This window comes from Tympanuchus pallidicinctus, unplaced genomic scaffold (genome assembly GCF_026119805.1).
Source record: "Tympanuchus pallidicinctus isolate F22 unplaced genomic scaffold, pur_lepc_1.0 scaffold3, whole genome shotgun sequence".
Lineage (NCBI taxonomy): Eukaryota > Metazoa > Chordata > Aves > Galliformes > Phasianidae > Tympanuchus > Tympanuchus pallidicinctus.
The window spans coordinates 46,383,926-46,393,718 of NW_026294747.1; the positions used below are offsets into that span (position 1 = coordinate 46,383,926).

Sequence of the window (9,793 nt, forward strand, 5' to 3'; positions counted from 1 at the left end):
GAAGTTTACTGATATCGACTTATAAAATATTCTCTCTCTGCTTGCCTACCCCGTCTGACTACTGTGTAACTGAGACATACATGCATATCACAAGTGTCAAGTCCCTGTTTGAAAGTGCTTTCTCTTGCTCAGGCACACTGTGGAAACTTCTAGCCATAAATATCTGAACCTCATATGCTTTTAAAAGCAGACACAACATACATCCTTTGGTTAAGATCTATTTATAATTAATAACATGGTGTGGACTGGCAGATTCTTCACTGAAAAGGCGGTAGACGTAAACTCCCTACGAGTATAAATGTATACATATATATTTGGGATATGCTCTATTCCTCTTTTCAGATTTAATGCCATCATATATCATGTTTGTTTTTAAACTATGCTCTGCTCTGAATTTTTATTTTATAATAAAATGCTTAATTTTGCATGAGCATTAATTTTGACAAGAACTGACCTCAGAGTCATATTTTCACTCCTTAAAAGCCTGATAATGAAAACAATCCTGTACCTTTCCACTGATTCTTTTTGCATATTTTGTTGCATGTTACTCCAAATGCCGAAAAACCCTGAAAAGAAGTACCATTGACCTCTGAAATGGTTTTCTTTTGTCTCTCAAAAGCACAGTGTTGTTACAATAAATGAATATATATATATATATATACAAATAAGATATTAAACTTACTTAAAGAAGAGGAATGCTGGAACATAACTGTCCAGTTGACAAAGCTGACAAAGTGTTCATATCTATCTTGAGTAACTATGAACAATGCACCAAAAAATGGATAGAATCATGAAACCTATGGTCTAGAAAATACAAAACAAAAAGCATAGGTACGGTAGGTGTATACCTACCATACCTATGGTAGGTGTATAGCATATAACTAGGGCCTGTTTTGTGCTGTGTATGCAAGTTAAGAAAAATAGCCTTCAATCTTAAAAATGAAAATGAACTAATTGACATCCATAATGCGTTTAATTATATTTAACTGAAAAATTTGCCTCCTACCATAGCCTTCACTATGATTTTGAGAAGCTAGATCCACACTGTAACAGAGTAAGCTGTATAAAATGTACTGAAAACAAAAATGGTCAAAATCAGAATAGAAGTGTCAAGATTCTGCTAGACGACTACTTTTAACCAATTGCGATATAAGTCTTTGAGCACGTTTCAAGAAAGGTCTCAGTTGCAAGATAGTTATGTCACTATGCTCTTCAACAAGATACATCTTTTTGTGCAGATGTTGTCTTTTCCTTTCATTAATTAGCTAATTTATGTATTCAGAATAATATTTTTAACATCAAATTCTGACTGTTTTCAATGTACAGTGATTATCTAAAGAAATGGAAAAGGCATTGTCAGCGGTAGTGGGATAAACCATCTGTGGTTCATGCGAGAGAAATCTACAGCACAGATTCTGAGGTCTAAGCAGAAATATTTGAAATAATTCATACCTATATCTTATAACAAAAAATCTAAGCATCTCCAAGACTCCAATGAAAGAGACAGAATGGAGGAAATAACTTTGGACCTTTCAGCCAGACAGACAACGGAGCATGTCTGCTATTATTGCCCTCTTTCAGAAGCCCACAGAAAGGCATCTGTAGGAGAATAGGACATCTGAGATCTTTCACAGCTGACTCTTCTCCAAAGGGGTGACAAATTCAGAGAAAACTGAATCAATGAAATATTTCATGAAAAAACACCCAGAAAGCAAGTGGAAGTGCAGACTTCTTGACCATTTGACTAAGGAAGGTGTATGACTTCATTTACAGGCAAAAAAAAAACCAAAACAACCCAAACTTTTAAATCACACCAGTTGGCAAGCAAGGATGTTTGTTACAGTTGACTCATACAGTTGACACTGGGACTTTATGCCATACTTCAGAAATCACAAAGTCTTTAAAGTAAAGGGTTAAATTAAGTCCCTAAAGAATGGAAAATGAGCTAGGTAAGCTGATATATACTTGGTAAAACCACCTTCAGACATAGACTAGCTGCAAAACAGTGATCACTGAAAAAAGATGCTGCATTTTTATATAGAAAAATATCACTGAATTGCACAGACTTTTAAAGCTATAAGTTGTCACAGAAATTCTGCTTTCTCATGCAGCCTTTTGTTGTAAGCTTTGAGGATGGGGAAGAGATTTGGCATCGCTATTGTTATTATAAGTATCATTACTGCCACTTTTTGCTTTTAGCAGGACATTATGATATATTACCTCAGTTTATCTCAGTTGATGTTATTACATAAATGCTACAAATGACAAAGTTTGGAGACCACAGGTATTCCTAGAAAGTGCCAAGCAAATCGTAAATTATATTAAAATGATCTGGGAAGTTGAAAGGGATCATACACTGAATAGCTTTGTGCAGCTCAAACTTAACAGCATTTTTAAATCATGCACACACTGGTTGTGGCATCAAGCATTGGAAAGGAAGTAACAGCTAAGGCAGTGAAGAGACCTCACACCTTATTTTCTCCTCTGTTATTACGCAGTTATTATTGTTTATGTATACCTTAGTAATAGCAAGAGATCCCAGGCAGAGATCAAGCCTGCATTTTAGTTAAAAATAAATAAGCAAATCCTGTCTCACTCAATTCAAATATAGCCTGAAAGACAACAGGTAGATGCAATGTGAGAGGAGGAGCAGGAAGGTGACAGTGATGATTATTGCAGTAAACAGCACTCACCAATTACCTAGTCATTGTTTAGCATTCTTTGTAAAACATAGTACATCTGGAAGGCTAGTAAATGTTATCTTTAGATCTGTCTTTTGTTTCTGTAAACTAGCAGTTTCCTTTACAGCTATTTGAAAAATGTGTTTTCTCCAATGAAGAAATGGAAAACATCATGCTTTGTATACAAAAAAAACAAAATGTTTCAGCATATTAGGTCAAGCTCATCTAGTCTAATGTACTGTATATTTCAAGCAACTTATTTTCTCTTCATTATCATTGTAATAATCCCAATAGCCTATTTTAAGGAGTGCAGAGAGTAATCCTGCCTTGATCAAGAAAAGTTAGTAGAGGAAGTGTTCATACTTTTTGCTACTTTGTTGTAAAGCCTAACCATGCCGAATGCTCAATACTTTGCCGTGTCCTTTGTTTAAATTTATGTGGCTTCACTTGGCTGTCATTGGTTGCTGTTATGACCTACTGTGCTAGATTAGAGCATTCACTAGCAGCTAGAATCGTCTTCCAGGAAAATAATTCAGGTTATTTCACCATTGAACTTTTGGATAAAAAAATTCTCAACTCAAGACAATTTTCCGAACCTCAGATTTATTTTTTTATATATTATATCTCCTCATTTTTTGGACATCTTTTCCCCTTAACATGGACAAATCACAGTGCTGTACTTCAGTATCCTTTCCCCTCAGTGTATTACACAGAGATCCTTTACCCTGCCCAGTCCCTCGTTTGGGACTTTTACCAGGAACTGACTTAGCCCTCTTTGCCATGACATCATGCATACCAATCCCCACTCTGATTCCTAAATCTCTTCCTGGTGAACTAAACTCAGAATACTTGGTCCTTTTTTTCAGTGCATTGTGTTCTTTGCACCAGAAGACAGCAATCTTTGTTACATTAAAGTGTATTTTGTTCAAATGAGCCAACCTTGTTTTGTCCTTTCCTGATCATTACAGAAAACGTTGCCACATTTTTCATCACTAGTTACTTTTGTTTACTTCCAGAATACTGATAAGAATCTAACGAGCTTTTAGTTTATAGATATTGATATTGGAAAATTTTTGATAGTTTCATATTAGCTTCTATCATGTAAAATATTCAAATATGCTGTTTTTAATATGTTCAATATACACTAAATTTACATTGCATTGGGCAGGGCATCTTAGGATACTGTGGTGTTTATCAGAAGTCCAGATACGCTATGGCAATCATTTAGTCCAAGTCCAATCTCTAATTTCACAACAGTTGTAGATACTTTGAGTTTACTTATTCAAACATTAAGAAATAGTTTAAACAACAAGGATCTAAGTAAGGTCTCCATGATGATACTTACCTAGTACGTCCCTTTGACAGTGTAGACCTAAAATGAACACAATAGAGCTTTTATCTGCAGACAACAGTCTTAATATGTTTGAAGCTGAAATGTAGAAGAAAAAAAAGAGAGGGAAAATGATTATGTGGCTAAACACCCCTAGCTAGCTGAAGGAGATGTCAGGAACATCCTAATGAGAAAAATTGAAGCTGAAAATATCAGTAGCAGATTTTCTCAGATTTTCTAAAAATACAGATGCTTTGTACTGTGTTTAAATTCTTCAGACTAATTGCTACAATTTTCAGACTTATTTGTAATTTGTTTGCCTAAAGAAAGTTGGTTTTGAGAAAGTAGAAAGATTGAAGATAACTGTCTCTGCTGGTGTTTGTACTCTGTACTGAGGTCCTGCCATGAACAGATTCCAGCAGGGAGCTAACATTACACTATCAAGACTTAGGACATGATTCAAGTTACAGTCCAGTTTAGTACGAATAAAGTCTGTTGTACTTCACACTTCCACAATCTCCTCTCATCTGTAAAGATCACAACCCTGCCCTCTTTCATTTCTCTTCAGAGGTGAGAGGAGGAACAGTGAGGCTGGTCCAGGCCACACTTTTGTGTGCATCTCCAGTATATATCTCATGCATTCCTTGTTTTCCTCAGGACCTCGAGGAAAATTCTTTCTATTGAAATGCTAATAGAGGAATAAACTGTATAATAAGACTGCATTCCCTTTGGGCCTACATGTAATTTACACATAAAATGAAATTGCACATGGCCTTGTTTCATAGCATATTTGTTTAATTATCTGTCTTATAAAGCCTTTTTCAATTAATTTTCAATATTTAAAAAAGAAATAAAAATTTCAATTTATCTGTGTACCTGATAATTAAGTACAGTTTGGGGAATAATTACATTATCTAATAGTAGAAATTTGTCCAGCTCCAATAACTGGCATTTTTCAACAGTTTTGCTTGCTTTCATGTTCTCCAACAATTCCAGTTCAAAGTAAATTCATGTTCTGTGTGTATTACTCGTTCCCCTCTGGTAATACTAAACACTGATCAGTTGATCAAAATTTCTCTGTTTTGCCTAACAATGGCTTTTGACAGTTAATCTATTAAATGTGAACAGACCTGTGCTAGTCTGAATCTCTCTGAGAGGTCTGTTTGTACAGTTCTGGTGTATACCAATATAACTACAAATGACACAGCTATGAAAGTATTAAGTTTTTCATGAGATCTCATTACCTTTGAGAAACATACAGTTTGACACACTGTGTTGAATTCTGATGATCGTTGTTCAAGAGGACTGAAATATCCTACTGCAGTTTTAGTTGGAATAGGTATGAAGGAGTGTTATTGGAGAGCAATATGACAAGATTAAAAAAAAAAAAAGGTGCCCTCTGTGGTGTTGATTTTAGTAAAGTAAGAACCAAGAACAACCAAATGATTGTCTGAAAACACAGAGCTGGGATTAGTTCCAAAGAAGAAAAAAATTAAGCCAGCGAGGTCCCAAGTAGCAATCCCTGGGTCAAAATCATCCTGCTGTCTTTTTTCCCACTGGGGAGATAATAAAAAGTTGTTTGGGTAACACCGACTGTTATATGTATAGCCTTCCTCTCCTTTCACTGTCTGATTGTCCTAGAAGTGACTAATACAACTTTTCATGGTGTAGCGAAGGCGTGAGGTATCCTCCTGCAGGTACCTTGCTATACATTATCCCAGGCTGCTTCTCACTTTACAGTAGTTCACTATATATGGGAAAACTTGGCTTCTGAGACACTCATTTGCCAAAGCTCAACCAACCTGATTTGGACTAAAGCAGGACAGGAAACAGGACAAGCAAAATGAGCAGTTTGGTGATTCAGGGTAAACAAATACAATCACCTCATTAAGATGGCTGAATGAAGGTAGCATTATAACTAATGTCATTGGTTGTTCGCACCAAAGAGGTGAAAGCAAGAAGCACTGCTTCTACAGCAGATATACCCAAAGTGGAATGATACAGAAGTTAGCACTGCCCCAAGACAAGGATGACAAGCAAATTCCTGAAGCATTCCATGTTTTTGATTCCATGAATTATCAGTGAGGGCATGGTTTAGCAATGGGACTCAGTAGGTTAGGCTGATAGTTGGACTTAACGATCGTGATGGCCTTCTCCAACTTAGATGATTCTGTGATTCCAAAGAGAACCTAGGAAGCATCCTCACCTAATTCACAGTGTGGAACAAGCTGTAGCAAAAGGGACTCCACACCCCTGTGGGCTTCGCCATCAAGTAGAAATGCTGGAGCTGTTCTATCCTTATGGGCATATGGGAATCAAATGTTTTTGCATTAAAATTAGATGATATTTTTTTATTTCATAGTCTCCGCTGCTGTAATTCTTTTTGGGAGCCTTTCTACTTTTCTTACCCCCCATCTACTTTACTTCACCCCCCCCCCTCCCCCGCCCCCCCCCCCCCCCTTTTTCCCCAGTGCTCTTTGTTTAATGAAGACTTTGAAGAAAATCACCCCATCAGTACAACAAGAAGAGCACTGAGACATCTTGGCAATCTTGGAAACAACAGGATAGCTGCTGACTGACACCAGATAATGCACCAATTAACAAACATAAACATCGATAAGATTGTGAACCTGAAGTACCCAGCCAATGGAGAAGCAAGGGAGGGGGATAGGCAAAGGGAGAAACACGGTACAAAAAGCTGTCATTGTGTTCTTAGGGGTGCTCCCGCCATTGCATTCACAAATAAAATCTGCTTTTATCAGATACTGTCCTGACAAAATTATTTGGATATTTCCAACAGTCATGATTAGCTATACACTGTTAAGATACATTATGTTAGAGTCATATCCATTTTGTTATTTACCAGATGTGGTAAATAACATGTGAAGTCCCATGCAATTTTGTTTAAGGAAAGGATTTTCCATCTAAAAGAAACGGAAGTGCTCTTTTCCTAAAGATGCGGTACAAGAAGTAAGATGGAAAGCAGTTATGTCATGCATTTCACCACTCAGCACCAAGCAAGGGCTGATTTGTGTAATCAGTATGTTAGGGAAGGAGATAATGAAAAAGCATTAATGAAATTTCTCCTCGGTAGGTTTTCCCAATACCAGTATTTTTAGTTGTCAGTTATAGTCTCTGTTGCTGATCCACATTAGGAAAGTGAGTGGGACCATGGGGTTTCAGGTCGAGTACTTGCCAGCTGCCTGACAAAATAAAGATCAGGCTTTCTTCTGACTGTCAAACATCTTACAGCAAAGCTTGGTTTCTCAGCTAAGGCTTTCCACTTCCCACGAATACAGTGCTACTCAGCTTGCAATCCTGATAGAGGATTTTTATTTTTTTTATTAACAATAAAAAAAAAAAAAGTTGAGAAAGAACCTTACCAGCTCTACTTAAGCCTCCAACATTTCCTTCTACTTCTTTTGTCCCTCCACTTATGGTTTATACCACCTCACTCTGCAGCTAATCAGCCCAGTGCTGACAATTAGGCTTGTTAACACCCTCCTTGCAGAAGGTTTGCTCTCCAATTAGGCTGCATGCCTCCTTCCAGGCAGACAGAATAGAACAGAAAAGAAAGCGACTGTTCTCTGTGCTGTAGTCCCAACAGCATCTGCAGGGAGGCCTGACAGCAAAAGGTAGAGCTTTTAACCCCTGAACTGTCAAGGCAGTTTAGCACTCTAGATGACAACACAGCTCAGTTTCTGATTAAAACAAATTTATTTATTTATTTATTTATTTATTAAAGATCCAGCTATGTACCTTGCAAGAGTCACAACTATATCTGTTCCAAGATTAGTACTTCATTCTTACTGTTTTCAATGGATTTTAATCATCTAAACAGTTTATTACTGTTAAATTGTAAAGTTATCTTGATGTCCTATAAGATCTGCTCCAAAAGTAATGCCTCCCATTTTATGATGTTGGCCCACCACATCAGAGGCGGATGTTGGTGATATTGCAGTAGAGGGTGAATCTTCTCATCAGTGTCCCATTACATTTTGATGCTATGTGATAGTTGTCAGGAGAGGGACAGTCTGAAAAAATAGCATCTGATTTGGAAGTGCATATGAAACAAAGGAATGTCATTGAATTTTTCCGTTCATCAACACTTGCTAAACATTCATGGAAACCAAAGTGGATATGAGCAGTGAGGTGGTGGGCAGTGCATTTCAGCAGTGGTGACAGCGAAGTGAAAGACAAGCAACATTCCAGGTCACCATGCAGATATTTATGCGCACAGCATACAAACTCTTGTTCATTGCTGATGAACATGCATGGCTAATAGTGGTGACTATGTTGAAAATCACTGTTTTGTAGCTGAGAACTTGCTCTATCAGTGCTACTGTAATCTTTGTATCTGTTGTAGTTTCTGTGGAGAGAACTAAGAAGCATTACTGTTGAAGTGACCCACCTTTGTGCAATTCCACCATGAACAATTTGTTGTTTTTGCTTTGCCTATTCACTAAGAACTTAATTTTTTTTGCAAAAATATTCCAAGCAGTTCAGAACTGATTTACCCTCCTGAGCTTACACCGAGATGTCTCTATGCTGATTGCTCTCAGATAACTTGATATATGCATTCTGACTTGCTTCTGTTTAGTACCATAAATTGTATGATGATAATGTGATTCTACTTCCTATCATACATATCCAGATTTATTCTTTAGGACTTAAAACCCTGACAGGTTTCAGTGGACATTGTTTATTTGCAACTTTTGACTTTGATAACACATAGTTAATACAGAATAGAGAAAAATAGGCATATACTCCCTGGCATCAAACAAGCATACATGACCCTTCTCTTTTTTAGACAGCCATTTCCACTAAACTCCATTGCAGATTGGCAGATCAGAGCAGAGAGGACGGCACAGAAAGAGAAGCAGCAGATACAGGGACAACAGAGTTACAGAAGACAGTGACAAAATGCAGAGAATACCAAGGGTGTTGTGGAAGTTTATATCAAGAGAAAGAACCCCAAGGTAGGGAAATGTGGAAAGAGTATTTTGTAGAGTGGTCAAAGATGTCACACTCAAATATCTTTTTCTTGAGACAATGATGTTTTTGACAGAACAACAATTTTCATGGAAAAATTTGTCATTTGGAATTCTTAAGATTGCTGACATGTTTCAACAAAACAGGTAACTGAGATTTTGGCTGCTGAAAATTAAATATTTTTTTCCTGTGCGACTGTTTTTAGAAAAAAATATAATTCCTCAAGGAAACTTTTTAATTGAAATCAAATATTAAGTTAAAAAAAAAAACAAAAAACATAGAAATTGGAAGGATGCTAGAGGGATGGACAAAAAAAAAAAAAAAAAAAAAAAGAGCTGGAGAGGAAAATATAAAAAAAATAGAAGCAAGATGGAGTATGTCTGGAGGAATGTTCATGGAGGGGAAAATGATCAATGGAAAGAAAAACCCTAAAGGGAGATATATCACGATTAAATAATAAAAAGGCAAGAAAAGGAGATTTAAAAAAAAAAACTTCTCTTTCTTGTGTTCCCTGCAAATGACAGTAGTCATCTCCTTTTCCACGTTTGCAGTTTGCCAAGAAACTCAAAATTTCAGCTAATCTTTTTCACTGCTTTGCTTGAGTTTATACTTTTATTAATGAAAGCATGTTTGAAATCGGTAGGAAGAATTAATGGCTGTACATAAGAGGAATGCAGGTGCTGCTGTGTTGGTACAGCTGAAGCACAGTTGGAGTATAGTCTATGCCTACCCTCCTGGGGGACATGTATTTCAACATGGCTTTCAAAGATTCAGTCTCTACTGCAAGGGA

The 9,793-nt window shown here is 36.8% G+C and overlaps 1 pseudogene; it reads left to right on the forward strand.

Moving 5' to 3' along the window:
- The first annotated feature begins 5,975 nt into the window (after positions 1-5,975).
- LOC128087429 (uncharacterized) lies at positions 5,976-6,075 on the forward strand (annotated as a pseudogene).
- Positions 6,076-9,793: the final 3,718 nt, after the last annotated feature.